This window comes from Dermacentor silvarum, chromosome 11, assembly GCF_013339745.2.
Source record: "Dermacentor silvarum isolate Dsil-2018 chromosome 11, BIME_Dsil_1.4, whole genome shotgun sequence".
Taxonomy (NCBI): Eukaryota; Metazoa; Arthropoda; class Arachnida; order Ixodida; family Ixodidae; genus Dermacentor; species Dermacentor silvarum.
In genome coordinates, this window is record NC_051164.1 from 92,370,810 (window position 1) to 92,392,517 (window position 21,708).

The following is a 21,708-nucleotide window of genomic DNA, read 5'->3' on the forward strand; positions in this document are numbered from 1 at the left end:
TTCAAACACGTTAACAGTTCCTAAATAGTTTGTAATGAAAGAGAATAAGAGGGCGCGCAAGTGAGGAGATGAGGAAGCCGACACGTGGTGTCTACAACAGCAACAGCCTTCAGTGTTTCCCGAGTCTTCCGTGGCTCACTAAATCCGTGCAGCATTGACCAGGCTGACAGATCCGCGGAAGGGGTCAATGGTGGAGCAAAACGAAAGTGGTTCGAGTTTTGGAGAGTTTGGTGATATTAGTTCCGAGTGACGACCATCCACGCGGATGTACGTATGTGCTTCCATCACCTGATAGGCTGAGGCAAATCAGAGTGCTCCTGTGTATATATTATCGGCCACAAACGGGCAAAGGTGAGGTAGAGCAGCGGGTTTCTGACGGCGCTAGTACTCCACGTTTGTTACCGCCGTCTAAAAAAAAAAAACAATAAGAAAACCTTCCTCAACACAGTGTGATAAACTCCATCACCGAGCGTTTTCGACTCTTGGTTTGAGACTATACAGAAAACTGATTTAAGCTGTGTTAATAAATTACCATTTCACAACAGTAGCAAAACATTCGTGGGGCTGCAACATTCATATGGGGACGGATTACCAGCGAAGCTGTGTAGGCTGCATACATGGGCTGCATACATTATGAAATCATACATTTTTTTATACGGCACCACGCTACGCCGACACAAGCACCGCCGCGGTCACCGCACCTCGCATGCATCTGCCGCAACCACTGCTGCAGCTGCGCCTGCACCTCTGACTCGCGTGACGTAATAAGCACAGAAGCGCAGGCCACGTGCACAGGCGCCGTCGCCACACTCTTTCCTCCTCTACCCTACCCGTCGCTATTCCTGTCCACGCGCCATGTCCTCGATACGGTCGTAAGCTGCCCAGGGTAGCCCCATTGGGAACGTATTCGGGGAATGCATAAGGCCCAAAGTATACACGTACGCGTGCCGGAACGCGAAAGCTCGCGACCACTAGCCTTGCGCTTGCCACGCCTCGCGAGCAATGGCGGTTTAATCCTACTAGACGCGCGCCCACTTGGCTCACATTTTCGCCTTGGTAGCCATCGTTTCGTCTGGTGCCTCGTGCCAAAGTTACCCAAGCCAAGACAATCCATTAGCAACCATCCTGTTGTTGCTATGCGGACGCGTCTTGTTAGGCCTACGGGCGCCGGAATCGCAGAACGATCTCAGAAATTGGACGCGCCATGCACTCATAACTAACGTTTCAGGTGAGTTTAGAGAAAGCGAAAGCTCATTTCAACAGTTACTGGCAATCAACGCGATTGAGAACCTAAAGCCATCAGGAGAATTCCCGCTGAAGCGGGCGCCGTGGGTGCCGCCATGTCGGACAACCCTATTTCTTAGCGTGCGTAAACATTAAATATCTGTGCTCGAGACGCGCTTCGACGCGTACGATGTGTTCTGCACCATCTGCGCATGCGTGAGGCGTGTGGACGCAAGCTTTCGCGCGCCGGCAGGCGTACGTGTAGTTTGGCCTTAAGGGGGCTGCTTAGCTTATCAGCTTAAAGGGGCTTATCAGTAGTAAACAGCTTCGCTGTAAAAAGATAAGCAGGTGCACAACGCTTCCCTACTATACGGTCTCCCGCTGTGTTTCCGAAGATCGTGGTGCGGGACCACGGTGCTTACATGCACAAAATCTACGTGTTTCGATATGTTCTGCGTCACCAGCGGCTTTCTCAAGCGAACGACGTACGAGTGGTCGCTGTACCTGCCGATGTAAACAAATGAGGCGTGTGGACGCAATGCGGGAAGTCGTGCTCCACATCTTTCGCGTTCCCTGAGAGGGCCTAAAATAGCAAGCAGCGGTATATCAGTGGTTAGGGCTACCCTTGGTCTTCATGTCGCAGCGCGTATGTTGCGCATGGGTGCTGGCCTTAGTGGTGGAGGACGGCGATTCGGGGAATTCTTCTGAATCATAACTTAGCAGATCCGAATAGGTGGTGCAGCTTAAAGTCACCCAAAGGTCCCCGAAGGTCCGGCGCGGTCACGAATAGCAGAGCGTCTGCTCTTCGCCGGTTTCGTTTATCAGCTCAGGTTTAGTAAGTAGTAACAGCTTCGCTGTAAAAAGGTAACTTGTAACGCGATAAGATACTTGCTAAGCCCGCAGACACAAAACGAAAGGATGGATGGTGAGGCCACCTTGAAATTTCCGCACCAGCCCGTTGTGACGTCATGAATTCTGACGCCGTCTGATAGGACCTAGTTAATTTTTTATCTGTAAAAATGGGCTACAGTGTATTCTAAGGGAGGGGAAGTTGACATCACTTGGGAAGTTGCAAGAACTTTCACTGAACCACAACGGCCAAAATGCCAAAATAGAAAAAAATAATACTTTGTATCCGTGACTTCACACTTAGGTGCCGGCTCTGAGGTAAACTTTGACCGTCATTTTCTCTTCTAATAATCATCCTATTAAGGCGAAACCAACGAAGGTGTAGTTCTTCAAGAATACTTTATTTAAACTGATTCAGTCTATCTGTTTAGTGTTTCTTTAAGACAAGTTCTTTAAGCTCACCGAGAGGCTTCCCTGCGGCCTGAAGAATACCATCTAACCACCTCGTGCACTGGCGTACCAGTTTTCTCTAACCTTCAACTCTAACCAGAGTTAACTTACGTTCGATTCAAATGGTAAGCATCAAATCACTCATCAAAAGACCTTCAACGTGACACTACTCTTGCGCCTTAGCATCGTCACCTAATAGTAGTTTCCCTAAGTAGACACGGCCGCAATCTCTCTATATTCGAAGCCATTTCGTATAGGTACTCACTCTACACATCTCTGACGGGGGCTTTATACATTGCCGTAAAATTTAATGCAGGACTTGGGATTTCGACGGCAAACGATAAGTCTAACACTTCAGCCCTGTTCCTTTCCGTATCCAGATGCATTCATGGTGCGTATACCTGACGTCCACCAGCCCGCAATGTTTACAAGTTGTTACAACAACAACAACGAAGTTGTTAAGCCTAGTAAGATTGTAATCTGCGATTACAATCTTGCAAAAAACACTTTCCGAACAAGCTGGCCCATTCAAGTACTGCCCGAAGCGAGGCCCGTAGGCGAAGCCAACTTCGCTCGCTGATGCAGCGCTGACCACGGCGCGCAGTTTTAAACGAGACAACGCGCATAGGTTTCTTGTTATGTGGTGCTCCTCGGGGCGTGAAGAAGGCACCGTTATAGAGGAGGTCCGGTTATGCCGAGCCACCGAGAATCTGTTATGAGGTCTGAAGGGCGAAGGAGGAGGCAGAGGAGGTGTCAAAAAAAAAAAAAGAAAACGCTAGCTACGCGGTTCACTACCGAGAACGCGCATTGCTATGCGCGACGGTACTAAGAGCTTCCTGCGGCTGCCCCGGATTTGAGCCGGGAAACTCGCGGAAGCCGCCGCCGCAAACGTGTCTTGGTTAAGAAAGCGCCGTCACCCGCCGACCTCTACGCACACTCGGTCTCAGCAACTCTATGCAGTGCGGTGAATGCTACGGGGGCTGGTGGCGTCAGCCGAGCAGTAACGAGATACGGCTGCGCGTTCTGAGAAATGGGGATCGCCCATTGCGCGCCAGTGATCCTTCCTGTGACGCTTCCATTCAGGACCGTGAGGAATAACCCACCTTCTGGGAGTGCTGGGGTTAATTCAAAGCTGATGGAAGCGTAAACTGGTCAGACGTGCAGATCAGCGAGACACGATTGGAGTATTGATTAAAATAAAATACCGCACGCAAGAGATGGAGACCGGATCGTCGCAGTCTTATTGGTCGCTGTTCAGCGCGTGTGTGTACCAATTCTTCTCTTTCGTCTCTTCGCGCTGTTCCCCTGTCGAGAATGTACCGACTAGCCCAAGCCTCTACGGTGTTGCCCATTGGTAATTTTTACCAGATAAGCCAAAGATAGGCAAAAATGCTAGACTGCATTGTGGTAACACATAACTAGCTGACACACGTTGGGCGATTTCTTATCTCCATTCCAACTCAAACGATCATCATCGATCATCATCGTCACGTCATCATCATTAACGATCATCATTAACGATCATCATCGTCACATCGAGCGGGGGGAGATTACAGGCAGACAATGGAGCAGCCCTTGTACTGGTTCTCTATTCGAGTTGCCTGAAGACAGATTGTACCGCAAGTACACAGCCACAAAAGAAAGACTGAGACACGTCAACAATTCTGGTTTCTTTGGTTTCGGGTTTGCCTTTGGCTTGGTTTCCTTGGTTGGCAGTTTCTGCGGTCTCTGTCTTCGTGTCTTTCCTTGCGGTTGCGCCCTTCCGCTGCGTTATGTCTTTAAACGGGTGCAGACGCGATATTTTCTAACTTCTTTTTCATTTTTTTTTGCTTTAAATGAAGGTTCGGCTCTTCTAAATACCAGAGAAAATACGGTCAAGCCTCACAGCACCCTAAATAATCTAAACTTAATATAATAGCTTTTCTAGAGTTCCGTTGCTCTGAGGCTTGTCTCTATTCTAGGGTTTAGAGGTCTAGAACCTTCTCTTAACGCAAGAAAAAGAAAAAAAATCGCCGGAAATTGTCACTAATTCCCTCATTTAATTGTTTCTTTCTGTACAGGTAGAGAAACAGGAGAAAAGCAATAGGCTTAATATCCTGACAAAGGCCTTTGCTCCAAATACAGTACGGTACGCAGGCAGCATGCTCATTTGAAAAAAAAAAGAAAGAAAAGAAAGAAACAACACACACGAGCAGATTTCAACACAGGAGAAAAAATGTGTAAAAAAGAATAAATATTTTCGGAAATTTGTACACGTTTCGTTTAACATGAAAATGATGAAATGCGCACAATATGGCGACCTCATTTACAGGTACACACGCATTCACATTACGACATTCGTACTGCGAAACCGGTCACGACACACAAGTTATAGTTGCTCATCACACAATAATTGAGCAAAGAACAATAAAATGTTAATAATTCGGTCAGTGCCCCTTCAAGCAAGCACCAACTCGCTCCCAATAGACGCCCTCCTGCACCATTCGGGCAGGCTGACGCAACACGTAGGTTTTGCCGCACTGCACGGCGTTGCTGAGGCGGAGTACAACTGACGACGGCGGCGGAAAGTGGAGAGGGGCGGCTCGGAGCGCTACGGGAACGTGGCGGGGTGGTATCTTAAGTAAGAAATCCTGTACTGCCGCCGCGCTTCGTGCTCAACGGCGTTGTGATTAAGCGTCCTCGTCCGAGACGAGACCCTTCCAGGAAAATAAATGCCACTCGCGGCGTCGTCGTCATTTCCTCGCGGAGATGGTACAGCTTAGGGGCGGTAGCGACCGACGCGGAAGCTGAGGCGGTGCGGAGTTTTGCTACAAGAAGAGCAAAGTCGGGGATCACAAATCCTACGGGAAGAGGCTGCAGAAGCAACGAATAGGTTTGGAGAGGCCGCGTAATAAAAGATTTACTCCAAGAGACGGGGTTTTGGACAACAACGTGTCCTCTGAAGCCGGCGGGATCCAAGGGGTGAGGTTTCTCCAATGTGGATTCTGCACGGGAAGTTGCGTAGTCCGCGCGAGAGAAAATAAAATGAAATCTGCAGAGACGCGGTAAAGTAGCTTACTTCGAAACTGAATTTCGAGGCATTGTGCTATGCGTGGCCAACAATACGAGAGGGATGAAACCGGATTACTAACTTGCAGCGGATAAAGTTCACGGAAATGTCTGTTTCGCAGTCTGCGAGACTTCATTTTAGCCAACAAATCACCCTACAAAACACTTTTTAGGTAACTTTTCTTTAGCTAACCTAAAAAAATGTAACCTTAAGTTGTTGAAGGTGATCCGGCAAGGGGTAAAATAGGTAAAAATTAGGTAAGAACTTCATCTTCTCAAGAACAACTAATCTGATGTGATGCATGTACACCGTCCATCGTCGTCCGCTACAGTATGGTGAATGTTGTGGCGAGTTTAACGTTTGCACAGACACTCTCAGAGTTTGCGAGACGCCAAACCTTGCATAAATAGGTGGCGCCCAAATCCACGCCCCAGTGACGGCTTTCTGCTGCGATTTTTGAAAACTACGAGACTGAGTGACCGTCTATCATCCGGACTGATTGATCATCAGTGATAGAACAGAGATCTGTTGCTACGTCGGCGATATCAACAGCGGACTTTCTATTCTCTTAATCTCTCTCTCCCCTTTTTCCTTCCCCCAGTGTAGGGTAGCCAACCGGGCTCAGTCCTGGTTAATCTCCCTGCCTTTCATTAAATCATTTCCTTTCTCTCTCTATCTGCATCATAGAAACTCATCCCGTAGGCTAGCTCTTTGCTGACTGCACGCGCGGGAAGCAATTGGGGAGCCGGTACCACGTGATAGCCGTCGTGTTTCGGACACCGCCACTTACCAAGCGCGAATGTTGCACGATGGAGCAGTGGTTAGGGGCATGCCACTCCGAAATGCAAAATGTGGCAGGGTCGTGAGCTCGAATCCCGGAGGCCGTTGTTGCAAACATTTGTATCCAAGCTAGACGGGTGATGCGTCATATATACCACGTGCTTTTCCCCTATATCCAGAACACTTTTAGAAAAAGAATAAAGAAAACTGTCATACGTAGTTTCGGCCCTTTTTGGAAACAGTCTACATGGCTTGGCGGACAAAAATAGGAATAAAAATTTCTACGATAACTTCGCTAATTGCATACTTCTTCATTAGCTGCTTAATTGCTTACATTATTGCACACGCTGTTTTAGCGAAATTAAAGCAGAGCAGTGCTGAAGTCACGTCTGCTTGGCAGAAATCTTAAGAATATAGCACCACTTTCGAGATATCCTTTCCCCAAAATGTGCTAAAATACGCATCGGCGTTCCAGTTAAGGTCGTCCCGCAGTGTTAGCGGCACGCTTTTTGACTCTTTCGGGTACAGTCACAGGTATGTTTGCGCCACTGTCCAGGACTGCATGACTGATTCCAAGCGATTGCCCAGGTAAACTTGGTTGTTCTATTTTAATTTTTTTCTTGCATTTCCCTCTAGTTTTTTTCCTCTCTCTCTCACCAGCTCTTTTGAATTTATCCTACGCGATTGATTTTCCTGCAGCTGTAATAGTGAATATATCATTTTAGAAACTTTACAAGCTAAATATAATTTCTATGGTCATTAGCTTTATCCACCCGAGTCTCGGCCAAACCTCAATAGAGGGTTTTTAGCCCGTGAGTTGAAATAAAAACAATCAAATAACCAAGCAAGCCAGCAAACAAAGAAACAAACAAATCCGGTTTGGCGTATTCCAGTCGGTTGGAGTATGCCGGTCTGGACCGATAGATGTCACTAGCCGTCCGGTTGAGCTCTGGGAAGCGAGAATTCGCAGCGCGGAACGATGCAAATCTTCTAGGTCGATATTTGGGGGTATGCTCTCCGTTTGGCGTCTCTGACAAGTAGAAGGCGGCGCGATTTGCGTCGCCGAGTGTCATTACCATAGGCGGAGATATAGCGTCCGATAAGGCCGCGCATTTCTTCGAGCGCACGAGATGCGTACCCGCGCCTGATCGTATACGTCCAATCCATTTCACACTCTCCTAGATCGGCAATCTTGTAAACTCTTGTTTCGCAAGGTCGATTTGGTGAACGCGTTTAATAGCTAAAACGCGCCTCCCGGAGGAGTGTTCTAGACAGGTCCGTCAAGAGTACTTAGAGGTTAAAGCCGCCGAGTTGTGGTTGCAGTGCTCTGAGCATCCTGCTGGCCGAATATCTGGGGTGATGACGTTCATCGTGCAGTATGAGAGAGCAAAGAAATGTAAAATAAATCCGGCTACCTTTAATTTTATCCTAAGCGGGTCGGCAAGGCTTAGTCGAATTATCCGAAAGTCGCATTAACAGGCGGCAAAGTAAAAAAAAATTGTCGTGAAGTACCCTGTCGCCATTGACAGACTATTTTAATACTCTGTCTACTATCTCTGTCTACTACTATATAACCATACAAGTCCTCGTCGGTCAGTGGCCCAACACTGTCATCGGCGCTCACGAAATCGTTGAAGATCACTGCAGGACAGGTTGCTTCCGTCGCCGTCGTCGCCTAAAGAAGCAGCTTTAGTAACCGTTGCGAGCATGCGAGAGCGCCGGTAGCGATGGAACTAACTACAGAACACGGAGGTTTGCAAGAATGGCAAGAAAGAAACTAGAAGGGCGAATCTGTACCCTGCTCTAGCTGGCTACCTAAGCACAAAAGTATACCGGAGTAAAATAATAAAATACCCCCCAAAAAATACCGAAAGAAAGATTTGGAGGACGCTTAATATTCGCCTTTAAGAATGGAACGCGATAGCATTCAAAGATCCCCGACTGCTTCTCACGCTTCCCGGCAACTGCAGTTTATGTAACCGCATTGTTTACTGGGAAACGCTGGTGGCGATCGCTATGCACGAAGGCGAACTTCCTGGTAAAAACGTGGCCTCTTGCGCGGACCGATCGCGGAGGTAGTGCACAGCGGCGCGAAAAAAATTGCATCCTTTTCAGGTTACCGTTATTGTTTCGCACTTTTAATCTATCAGTCTGATAAGATTTAACATAAATTTAACATAACAGGCACGCGCTGTCGGTGTTTTGTTTCACGAAATTTGTTTGTGGGCTGTCACTCTCTAAATTTTGAGGAATAACTCTATATAGGAATGCAAACAAGGTATGAGCAACATTAGTGATAGAATGGTGTGGCAATATAACCCACATATACCGCTTGTCATATAGCAAAGCGTGGCATATACATATACCTAAATATATATGGGAATTTTCGCTCATGGGACGCCAGCGCCCCCGCCGGATTTTCTGCGACACGGGGCCTTAACCGCTATAGCGTTAGAATGTCATACAGTCCCGCGTAATCCCTACTACCCGCCTCTTCTTCGTTGTCTTAAGATGGTCTAATTAACCTCACGGCGTTGCCACAGCGTTTCTCTATACGGCTTTCGCGGTGTTTCTCGCCAGTGTACCAAACACAGCAGCGTACGACCACGAAAAGCAGCAAATGTTTACGCATGTTTTAGATAACTCCTAGAGGAGTTCCTGCGTGAATTTTTTCAACGCGCAATTGAACCTGCTACGAGCACGCATGGATATATTTTCGGTGTTAGGGCAAACTTGATTCCAGAGGAACTTCATTGCCTTTGTATTTAACGTCAATTCCCATTAGGGCCTCAGGAGAAACGGAGAAAAGGAAGCTTTATTGACACCACTGTTCGTAATTCTTAAAAACACTTACAGAATGCTACCTTAATTGGCAACTGAAGAGTATAGAAGGTACCTATTTGTGATTGCTTGCTTCTCAACATCAAAACTGACTCTTTCCTGCTTGCTAATATAGTCGCTGACAACTTAAGAATAACTTACAAGCTCCTCCCACAAAATGCAGTGCACGTGCATTTGAGCTCTGGCAGAGAGCCGAGCCTGCTGGAGTCCGCGCACAGATTTATGATTTTGCTCTGCTAATGCAAATACTGAGCTAATTAGAAAAAATAAAAGTTGTTTCAAGCTGAAATGTTCGCTACGGTTGAGCAGTGATATCAAGACCACCCATTAAACTTGCCCTAGACGTCCAGGTTTCACCCCGAAACCAGTGACACCAAGAGCAACCTGTACGAAAAAAAAAAAAAAAAAAAAAAAAACGTTGCTTTAAACAGGCGAAATCCTTTGACGTCGGGCAAGTAAGCGAACCTAATTTCCTGCCGCATCTATTCACATTCAGTTGGACGTACAGTGAACATATAATCTTGTAATTCTTGGCTTGTCACCGACTATAGTACCTACTACTATTTCAACTGCCATCCCAACTATTACTGCTGGCTGTTATCTTGAACGCATTGTTCTAGGCATGAGGCATTGCAGGAAAGCTGCTTCGCCGCGTATGAAAAGGGCCACTACAGCGCAAATACTGCCAACCGCATCCTGACGAAGCTCGGTTTACCAAAATGTCTCCCTTACATCTCGACACTGCAGGCAAGGCACGCGTGATCCTTCGCACAGACGTCGACATGCGGTCACTCCGATTCACGCGTTCCCTCCTTGGCGGCGAAGGAGCGACTCTCCAATCGCGCACTCGAAGCCTGCACTTTAGCTTCCTCTCTAAATCTCCCGCGACGTGGTGCCGCCTCGCGGCCACCGCGAGAACCAGTCACACCGCGCCGGCGGTGCCAGTGCGAAAGCGGCTCTCCAACGCCGAGGTTCAGGAGCTGCGCGCGTACCGGCGCACGAGGCATCATCCTCCGGAGGAAGTGAAACGGATTTTCTCTTCTTCTTCATTTTCTCTCTCTCTCTCTCTTTCACTGCTTCTCCTCTCCCAACAACGAGAGCACGCGCCGGCGTTCATCCTCCTCGCTAGCGGTGCCAGCCCAGCCGGTTTCACCGAGAGATCCAGCAACCGCCGGCAAAGAAAACAAGAAAAAAAAAAGGCGAGGAAAGAAAAAATACTCCCCGCGAGGGGCCCACTCCAGACTCGCAGGAAACGACGACACCCGCCGAGGAGCGAGCCCTCCACGACGAGACCGGCCGAGAGAGCTGCATCACGCCGGGCGTGGATAGTCGCCGTCGCGCCCCGATATCCCGGCGTGTGTGCGCGCTGCCTACCTACCTACCTACTACGCTCGTGCGGATAACCGGCGTCGCATACTGAACCGAATCAGTCGTCCGTTGTGGTGCCTGTGCTTCCTCCTGACATACATCGCGACCACTTGTGCGCGCGCGTGGCGAGTGTCGAAAACCACCCCGAGACAAGGGCGAGCGGCGGGAGAAGGCCGTTGTTGATTGTCGGGGCTTGCTCGGAGAGAATCGAAGTTGTTTGTTCGTGAAGAAACGGAGTGTGTGTGTTCGGTGTTGTGCTGCGCGGTCCCGGCCTGAAGGGGAGCCTCTCCTGTATCGGATCGGGGTCTCCATCTGCCACCGAGTTGCGCGTGGTAATCGCACGTGTCTTCTTTGCGCCCGCGTTTGGGAAAGCTTCAAGTTCGCTCGCGCGCGTGCGCGCGCTCTCCGGCGTCTCGGCTGTCAAGGACGCTGTGGGGCGCGTTCCGCTCACGGGAAGCGCGGGACACTGCGGTGACGGAAGGATGCTGTCGTCGTGAACAACACGCAGGTGAGTTCCGTGTTGTCGGTGCTACAGTGCAGAGTGTAATGATTGTGGTGTGGTTTGTGATCGAAACTGGGTGTTATCTTGTGTCATCAATTCTATCAGCTGTTCAGGTCTAGCTCGGTTGACTTTAGTTCTTGCTACGCCTTCAGGAACGCGCTTACTAGCGAAATTACACGCTCTGCAACCTCGTTATGTACATGCGCTAAAGACGCCTAATACTACATTGCATGAAATTCTAGTTGACATTAAGAGAAAGTAGTGGAGCTGGGGAGGCCATGTAATGCGTAAGACAGGTCACCGGTGGTCCGTTAGAGTTACAGAATGGGTGCCAAGGAAAGAGAAGCGCAGTCGACGACTGCAGATAGTTAGGTGGGGTGTTTGGAGGTAAAACATGGTATCAGCTAGAGCAAGACATGTAGGGGTAACTGGAGATTGCTGGGAGAGACCCTTCGTCCTGCAGTTGACCTAACAATAGGCTGACGACGATTGTACATCGTACGATATCTACCTGAGGCTAGTGCAATCAGCTGCGTCGATTGTCATTGTGCGCGCGATTTCAAGATGCTTCAATCAGACTTGTTTGTCACATTCACCTTATGGTCACCAATCAGCTGTTCTCTGCTAAGCTATCACGTGCACTTGCTGCAAGGCGTACGACGGCAGATACAATGGCTGAACGCGGTGGCATGCCATGGCGGGAAACTAAACAGCAGAAACAGTTTAGTCTGTACAGTACCCGTTGCGCCGATAGACAGCGAACGTTCAGCCTGAGCCCACGGCCGCAGTGTCTTATCAAAGCAATGGCACGGCCTCCCTGATGTGCGTTGCACAGTGTGCGAATTGTGTCTAGCGCCGCTTAGACTGGAGATCGCAAGGCAACCTAGAAGCACGGCTGCGATAACGCTGGTTACGGGAGCCCTTACCGTAACCACTTGGCTGACAATTGCCGAACACATGAGCCTACTTCAGGCTAAGCTACGATTAAAATTACGAAGGAATGAAGAAAAAACGTTTTCCGAAGGCTTGTCCATTCACAAGGACTTAATGAAGGCATAGTGTCTTGGACCTCTTCTTTGAATTGACATTATGAGTACCGGGTAAAAATAAGTTAATCGCCTGTAATACAGCCTTCTTGCAACTATTGGTATTTGACGCAGTCCGTGATGCCGCAGTGGCAACTGCAATAGACGCCTAGCGCGTGTCATCCGACATCTCTAAGCCACAAGTCTCACAAAAACCTTCTTAATATGTACTAGTTAAGTTCATCGCAACTCCGAAGAAAGCGGACAGTACTAAAAAAGAAAGAAAAGGAAACAGTCTTTAATTACTTGTACGGTAGTCATAGCGACTTTTCCTACTTTACTGGTAAGGTCTAGAGGGCCAGCACGCGCGCGTCATGTAGGCTCCATAGAAAGGTCCAGCAGCTGGCGCCCCCTAGCGCGCAACGGCATAGCCACGCGTGGGAGCCTTATTTTGCGTATCTATATTATAGGAACTAAAGAAAGCCCTTCGTACAAAGTAGGCAATCCACTTCTTGATTACCTTTGTGGTTCCAGCTTAAATACGTTTTGCAAGTACACGTTCTTCAGATACCTCATTACTTGAGTGCTTAGTGTCTCGGTGTGGTGCGTCGTTTGTGTTATGCGGAGATTTTAATGCTCACCATCCGCGATGGTGTAGCCGCCCCCAAGACAATCGTGGCGCAGAAATGAACGAGCTTATTATCAGGAATGATCTGCAATTACTGAATGACGGTTCACCTACATTTATAGGTAGAGGAAAGGAGCATTCCACTATAGACCTTGCGATTTCAACGAGAGATGTGTGCTTAGCCTGGTCATGCGAAGCTGACCCGTGGGGCTCAGATCACCTGCCCATTTGGTTAACACCAACACATACTGCGGGCCGAGAGACTACCGTCTATACAGTGACAAACTGGGATAAGTTCCGTCAGCTTATCTCAGAGGCACCATCTCAAGACAGTCTGTTCAATCGGGTGAGTGAATGTTTACGACAAGCTACAATACAACGACGACGAAGTATCGGCAAACCAAACCCCGATCTTAAGCTTTTGCGGCTCCGCGCATGTCGACGCCGCGCTTATAGGCGGGCACAGCGCTCTAAACGACGCACCGACTGGACTCTGTATAACCGCATTGATGCAGCCATACGGCGGCATACAAAACAGCTTCGTCGCAAGAGCTGGGCCGCCTTATGTAGTTCGCTGCATACTGGAAGTGGTTTTGGAAATGTGTGGCGCATACTAAAGGCTCTCCGCACTCCCGAAATCTGCAAGAACCCTACGGCTGCTTTGTGCATAGCGACTGGCCATTCACCAAAAGTTCTAGCGGAGGCATTTGCAGACCTTTTCGGCTCTCCTATGTCCGGTGACACCACAAATTCCGACCTTTCTTCTTTGACAAGTCAGAGTACCATGACTGCTTTATACGGTCCAGCGTGCCAGATGGACGAGGCAGACTTCACTCTTGAGGAGCTACGACACGCACTTAGCCTCTCCAAACGCCGCACTGCCCCAGGTGAAGACGGTGTGACGTATCAAGCATTACGGAACATTGATAACAGTTTTCATGACCGTATACTGGACGAGTATAATGAGGTATGGAGAACTGGTGTAATCCCTGCTGAGTGGAAATCGTCCGTGATAATACCAATTTTAAAGTCCGGGCGCCCTGCACGACACGTCAAGTCCTACCGGCCGATATCCCTAACATCAAATGTCATCAAGTTAATGGAGCGAATGGTCCTGTTTCGTCTAGAAGACAGGCTAGAGAAGTTAAATTTTTTCCCTGATGTGATGAGTGGTTTTCGTCGCCGCCGTTCAGCTCTGGACAGCATTTCAGACCTTGTCTCAACGCTTGAATGTGCTAAAGGAAAGAAGCACTCCGCCTACATGCTCTTCCTAGACGTAAAGCAAGCTTTCGACTCGGTTCCGCATCAGGCGATTATTTTCGCTCTTGAAACCGCGGGAATTTCGGGTCGTCTGCTTCGCTTTGTGTGCAATTTCTTATCGGAGCGCCGGATGAAAGTGCGTGTTGGAGCAATAACAAGTGAATCCCGCACTGTTAAGTGCGGTGTCCCACAGGGCAGCGTTTTATCGCCGCTTCTGTTTAACACAGTACTCGCCGCGCTTCCAAGTCGCTTGCCTCGAGACAGTGACCTCCCTGTGAGCATAGCTATCTATGCAGATGATATTGCTCTGTGGATAAGCGGCCCTTCGCACCTTGGCCCGCGGCTTCGTGCAAGCTTGCAAAGAGCTCTGAACGCGACTTCGGAGTACTTGGGTGAAGTTGGCCTGCAGATGTCACCTGCAAAGTCGGCTGCAATAGCATACCACCCTAAACAGCGCGCTCGTCGAACAATGAGCCGACTGTACCTTGACGAAACGCCGATAAGCTGGGTGCGACAACACCGTTATTTGGGCTTAATTGTGGATGATCGCATCTCTTGGCGTCCTGCCATTAAATTCGTACGACACAAATCGCAGTCCATCCTTAAGTATGTGGCCGCCTTGACTGCTAGAGGTGCTGGCTGTGACCAAACAACGGCTCTGCAGGTGTACCAATCATCTGTACTCTCAGGCATGATGTATGCGCTTCCATTCCTGAACGTCCCACCTAGTTTGATGGCCCAACTGGAACGTGATCATCGCGTTGCCCTTCGAATAATGCTGGGATTACCTCGTGAGGCGCAATCAGTTCCATTACTCACTGAAGCTCATCATTTACCTCTAAGGCTACAAGCAGACCAGAGAGCTCTATTTCATATAGAGCGTCTGCACCGCGCATCGAATGGTCAAATGCTCCTTGATCGTCTGATTCACCGCCCGTTTTCTCGCATTGGAAAAATGGCAGCATTATTTATGAACATTACTGACATTTCTGAACATGATGCTTCAGTTACGCCTTCGCCGCCGCAAGACATCACCAAACACGTACTGCCCATTTACCTTACAATCCCTGACATACACAAAAAGTCTGATATGCCTGTTTCGGCTATATTCCAATTGGCTCAGTCGCACATGTTCGAGAAATTTCCAGATTACCTTCAAGTATTTACAGATGCATCTGTGCACAGTGACGGTCAAGGCGCCTCTGCAGCTTTTTTCTGCCCTTCAACTGAAGCACGACGTATATTTCATATACCCCATCCAGCCTCGTCAACAACTGCGGAGCTAGCAGCAATTAATGTTGCACTGAAATACGTGCAAGAGGAGTTAACCACACCGCCGAAGATTGTCATATTTACGGACTCCCGCGCTGCGCTTAGCAGATTACAACGCAGTCAGGTTGATTGCCCAATTGTGCGCAGCATTAGAGACTCTGCCAACAAAATTTTATCACGTGGGGTATCTCTCGTTGCTCAATGGATACCTTCGCACGTTGGGATCGCCGGAAATGAAGAGGCTGATCGACTGGCTTCAACTTGCACTCATAACGACTGCGCTTGCCCTGAAATTTTGTGCAAGCTTGATGACGCTCGCCTGCTGATTCGTCGCCACCTACTCAAGCAGCATCCAGACCAGCGCGTCGTAAATGGAACGTTCCCGCCGCGTGTTCGCGGTCGAGGCTTGCCTCGTCGCGCTAGAGCGCAACTACTCAAGCTAAGGGTTGGCTGTGTTAATGTGCACGAACGTTTACACAGACAAGGACGTGTGACTAGTCCATCGTGTACGTCTTGCGGTGGCTGCGAGACACTTCAGCACCTGATATCGGAATGTCCCGCTTTCAGTGCGCAACGCAAATCACTAGTGAGGGACTACCATCTCCTTGGCCTGCGGTGTACGACTCTGGACGAATGTTTATACCCCAGTGGTTGTGCGTCTCGACGTGATCAAGCTCATCGTGCTCTCCTTACTTTTGTAGAAACAACGAACTTAGGGGCACGTTTGTAACCCAGCAACTATTTCTTTTATTTTACATTCTTTAGTAGCTTGACCTACAGGGACGGGCCCTACTGTATGTTTTACTTTATTCGTTGAGATTTGTCATCTCGCTCTTCCTTTCCTCCTTCCTCCCCTCCTTCCTATCTTTCCTTCTGTGTTTCTCTCGTCCTTTCCGAAGAGTAGGCAGGCGTTGTGCCCCTTCTGGTGGCAGTTGCCAGCCTTTGCTTCTCGCTTTCTCTTTCCTGTGTATATGTTTTCAAATCAAATAATAATAATATAATAATTCCAGCTTAAACACTTCATATTGGACGGGAACATATTTTAGTATACTCTAAAGCGAAAAGATACTTTAGCTGTATTAGTAAATTACCATTCTACAATAGCAAAAACACACTTGTATCGTGAGAAGAGGCTTAGTAAGCCGGAAGACGCGCCAAAACAAAAGACTGGTAGCGACGCCGCCTTCAAGTTCCCGCAGCTGCTCATCGTGACGTCATGGATGATGAGGGCGTCTCATCGGGCCGAGGTAACTTGTTTATCGGTACAGATAAAACTATACTGTATTCCAAAGGAGCCAGAGACTTTGAAATTTGTAACGTCACACCGGCGTACCAAGTGGGAATTTCGACGCGAAATTTTAAAAAATGGAACTTTAACGCTAATTTCTCTTGTAGGGACCAATCTTGTGCCTCGAAATTACCGAAAATAGGGTTTCGAAAGAATACTATATCAGTTTAATCAGTTTAAACTAAGTTAGTGTTTCTCTTTATTGTCCATTCAGTACATACGTACACGATTACGTGATTACGATTACGATAAACGTGATTCTGCTGCTAACTGTTGCAAACTATTGCTGGGTACAGAAAAGTCATCTTTGCTTGCATGGTTGCCACTCGTGTTTGAAGTTTGGACTCGAAAGTTTTTGGATACCTCGTATGTAAACATCCCGCTGTTTCGATCTAACATAAAGCTAGAACAAACTGGACGCAACGACGTTTGGAGTCACTGTCAAAGCGAGAACGTCCATGTAGCTCCAGATGCAATGATCGTGCGATCATTGCATCTCACGCAGGCATGAAAACAGCTCGCATGATTTCATGATATCGAGCGTCAATTGGGCGGTAACCTAAACTTTGTCACGAGCAACCGTAGAAATTTACGATCACTGAATGAAGGACTCCGCTTCAACGATAAAGTTGTAGTGCCAAATAGACAACGCCAAATATGGTAAGCGAAGAAAGCCTCTCTTTAACAATCTGCGCTGAAGTGGAAGCCGCGAGGCTTGCTGCGGTTCTTAAGAGAGTACCGACGCATGTTTCCAAACTTGCAGAAAGTGTAAGCTATACCTTTATTGCACGTAATAGCATGACATGTTAAATTAATTAAATTACGGGGTTTTACGCGCCAAAACCACCATCTGATTATGAGGCACGCCCTAGTGTGGGACTCCGGAATAATTTGGACCACGTGGGGTTCTTCAACGTGCACCTAAATCTAAGTGCACGGGTGTCTTCTGCAATTCGCCCCCATCGAAATGCGGCCGCCGTGGCCGCGAGTATGGTATGTTAGCATGTGTGAAGGCTGGGAAACATTCTATATCACCACCATTGCCTTTCTTGCTCGCTATACTTAGCAGACTACGTCATTAAGCCAAACCGGAAGCCGTCTGGGGCGTGTGTTTGTAAACAGCGAAACGTCAGTCTCAATACGTTGCATGGAGAACGCGTCATCGACACTATCGTGACGTCATGACGCAGGGCAAAATTTTGTCACCACGTGTAGCAATAAGCTAGGCCGTATGATGACGTTGCTCATAATAAAAAATATATATATTAAGCAGGATTATACGGCGCGCGTCTGTTCTAGCCGCGCTCGTGTACTATCATTACGAAGTAAAGCAAAAAAATATCTAGGGACTTTATGCCGAAGCACTTCTAAGATACGGAAACCAAAACTTATTCGTAAATGCTAGCATTTTTCGAGCTCTGACGTTTATTAGTACTTTATTTTTCTGGCATTTAGAGGTTTTCGACTTTCATACAACGCCAAAGAAACACAAGTCCAAGATATCACGTCACTACATCTTTAAGACTGTGCATCATGAAGACGCTCTGATGTGGAGCTATACCTGACGTAGGGATACATGCGTTCGTGCGATAACGCTTCACATTGGTTCGAGCCAACTCCAACGTACCCCGGTACTCATAAATGCGTCTTATTTAACTTGAAGCCAATGCATGACTTGCTATACAGACGACGCCTGATGTGAACGCGCCGAAGGAATCGCCACGAGCGCCTCGGGCACGCTCCCGCCAGGCGTCATCTAGATCGGGTCAAGCATGGACATCAAGTCAAGGCGCCATTTCCGAATGCCGGGCCGGATTAGTCTCCAATCTCGCACAACTGCGAAGCTGAGCAAAGTACACACACACACACACACTGCCCACGCGTAACACAACTTTCGTAACGGCGCTAACGTAATGACATTGCAGATCCCCTCTTACGCAAGAGGCAAGTGACAGCACAGCTGCAGCCTATTTCATCAGCGAATCAAATTCTTCGACGCAAATTATCGCGGAAACCGCGAGCGTATCAAAGAAGAGCGCGATCTGCCGAGAGGGAGATCGTGTTTGGCGGGGAGAGAGGGCGGGAGGATTTACCCGGCTTGTCCTTTCGTCCATACGCTAATCCCGAGAAAATTCCGAGGCCCGGCGAATTACGCAAAGCCCGCCCGTGCTTGTGTACGCCGCAGCGCGAGCTTTCGGGGCACTTACGCGACGAGGACGCGGAGAGCTCGACGTGATTCGCTGGCTGTAGTCTCGCGGGATTACGTGGCATGACGTATGCCCAACATTGCCCAACCTTGCCCAACGTATGCTCAACCTTGCGAAATGGCAATCCCTATCCTTTTTTTCGTCAGTGCTGAAGAAATTAGGTGATGGTCAGGGAAGGGAAAGGGCTGGTGGTTAAGTTGGAGTTGAACGTTTACACCAGAGAATGCTTGTCTTTGTCAAGTCCTTCTTTTAAACGTTAAATAAAGACAGAGAGCAAAAGAATAATTGATCTGCGTTTGCAAATTGCCGTTCTAAAAACGAAACAAAAAACAAGAACAAAACGAAAAAATCGAAGACGGGTGACGTCACCGATTGGAAGTTGCCGCGCCAGCTCGCCGTGACGTCATAAATTTTGACAGCTTAATTTTTATCGGTGAAAATGGGCTACTCTGCATTCTAATTAAAAGAGCCAAAGAATGAACCTGGAAAGTTTCGACAACGTTTACCGAACCAGAACGGCCCGAAAGCGTAAAAGTACGTTAAATCCCGTGACGTCAGACAAACGTATACCGGCCCTGAGGTCCAGGCGCGAAATTTGAGAACTGGAACTTTGACCGCCACTTTATATCTTAATTACCAACCTGTTACGGCGAAATCGTCGACATTAGAGGTCTTTAAGAATACTTTATGATTCTAAACTGACTCAGTGTTTCTCTTTATAGTCTCTCTAACTACCCTTGTCCTGCGTGAGCCGAAATAATTTTGTGACAGCAAATTTCCCCACAAATCTCCTGGTAGGTTTCTTGACAAGGGTACTTGTCTTCGACATGTCCTTTGGTCGAAACATAGGCATCCGACCGTGGAAGTAGTATGTCCTTAAATCGCTTAGTTTCTTTCAGTTGACTCCATTTTGAAAGTACCCGTCGTTCTGCCTTTATTTATTATTACAAGAAGTGCCGGCAATGTTGTTTATATAGGATAACTTGGTCCACTAGGATAACTTCATATAGGATCAGTAGCGCTTATCCGAGCGAAAAAAAAATATTTGTTTACTGCGTTATTTTTTGTTCGTTTGTTGCGGCTAATTTGATGCTTATAGGTGGAAGAAGCTAGCAAACGTGCACATTTGGCGTCGTCTTCTTCGGCGATAAACGCTTCCTAGTCTTTGCGCATGCGTCGCACGCACTTTGGCCGTTCTTAGCGGCCACATCGGTGCAAGAAGAAGATTCATGGGCAGAAGTAACCTTGTATTTTTTATTGTTTTTAAGTTATCTTACGACCCGAACAATTTCCTCCACTTAATGTTGTAGGCAGTTACTTTACGACCCGAACAGTTTCCTTATTTATTTATTTATTTATTTATTTATTTATTTATTTATTTATTTATTTATTTATTTATTTATTTATTTATTTATTTATTTATTTATTTATCTATTTATTTATTTGTTTATTTAACATACCCTCAGGGCCAAGGGCATTAGAGAGGGGAGTGGGTTACATGTGAAAGAATATACATATATACATAACAAAGAATGAGCAAGCACATAAAATTCTAATTATACAATGTTAGCTAGGGCGTTCTTGAATAGGTGGTGGTTTCTGATGGAGATTACATCCGAAGGAAGGTGATTCCACTCTTCGGATGTCCGTGGTAAGAATGACTGAAAAAAAGCGTCAGTTCTGCAAAAAGGAATTCGAACTTTTTGTGCGTGATCTAAGCGAGATGAAACATACTGAGGAGGTGATATAAGCTCATGGTGGAGCTGAGGATGATGAAATATGGAGTGAAAAAGGCTCAAGCGAAACAACTTACGACGGGATGCAAGGGTTGATAGGTCAAGACTTAATTTCATGGCAGATATGCTTGCTGTTCTGTTGTAGTTAGAAAGAATGAAACGCGTGGCGTTATTTTGAACCATTTCTAGTGACCGAATTAGGTTTTCATGGCTTGGATCCCAGACGGAGGCAGCATATTCTAGTTTCGGGCGAATGAGCGTTTTGTACATCGTTAATTTTATGGATGAAGATACTTGTGCGAAGTTACGACGGAGGTACCCCAAAATTCGATTAGCATTGCTAATTATATACGAAATGTGGTCTGCTCAAGAAAGGTTTGATGTAATGTGAATGCTAAGGTATTTGTATGAGGACACGGTCTCCAAAGAAGTACTAGCGATGTGGTAAATGGACGAAACAGATGATGTTCGAGATATGCGCATATGCTTGCATTTCCTTATGTTAAGTTCCATCAACCATATGTTGCACCATTTGTTAATAGCATCAAGGTCGGACTGAAGGGCTTTAGTGTCATCAACGCAGGTTATTTCGCGATAGACAACACAATCATCGGCAAAGAGGTTAATGTACGAGGAAACACACGAGGGTAAGTCATTAATGTAAATAAGAAAGAGTAGAGGACCCAATACCGTCCCTTGAGGAACCCCAGATCGAACAGCAGTGTGCTCTGAATTTACGTTGTAGTCATCATGATAACTACAACGTTAAGTGGAGGAAACTGTTCGGGTCGTAAAATAACAGAAAAACAAACGAGGTGCAGCTGCCTCGCATGCCGCTCTTTCTCTCGCTCTCTCTTTCTATGTTCTTTTTCTTCTTTCGAAACAATTAAACCTTAATTCGAGAGCAAGTAACCTAAGCCCGAGCGCCACATTCAGCTTCTTTATTTTCCTCTTCGCTGGCTAAAACTCTCCCACTTTTTTTTTCCTTTAACGACAGTGCCACATTCGTCGTCTCTTCACTTTTCGTCTGCTTGACAGTTTCGTAAAACGTCGTCTGCTTGAACACTTCCTGCACTGTTCTTGATCAGTGAATCTGCCTTTCTTCGACGGTCTTTGCGAATTTCGTTCGCTCCCGTCCAGATCTCGTTTCCTCAGCTTTTATCTGAAGCGTGTGCCTATAGTCCGTTGGTTAATGGTAACAATATCGTCAAACAAAGGAACCTAGCTAA

General features: G+C 47.4%; 1 protein-coding gene across 1 annotated transcript in view; it reads left to right on the forward strand.

The window, feature by feature from the left end:
- The first annotated feature begins 10,164 nt into the window (after positions 1 to 10,164).
- Positions 10,165 to 21,708, forward strand: part of LOC119434113 (uncharacterized) — a 247,470-nt gene continuing 235,926 nt past the window's right edge. Inside the window, exon 1 of the mRNA XM_037701433.2 lies at positions 10,165 to 11,069. The gene's annotated coding sequence lies outside the window, so the exon portion shown is untranslated. The remainder of the gene's footprint in view (positions 11,070 to 21,708) is intronic.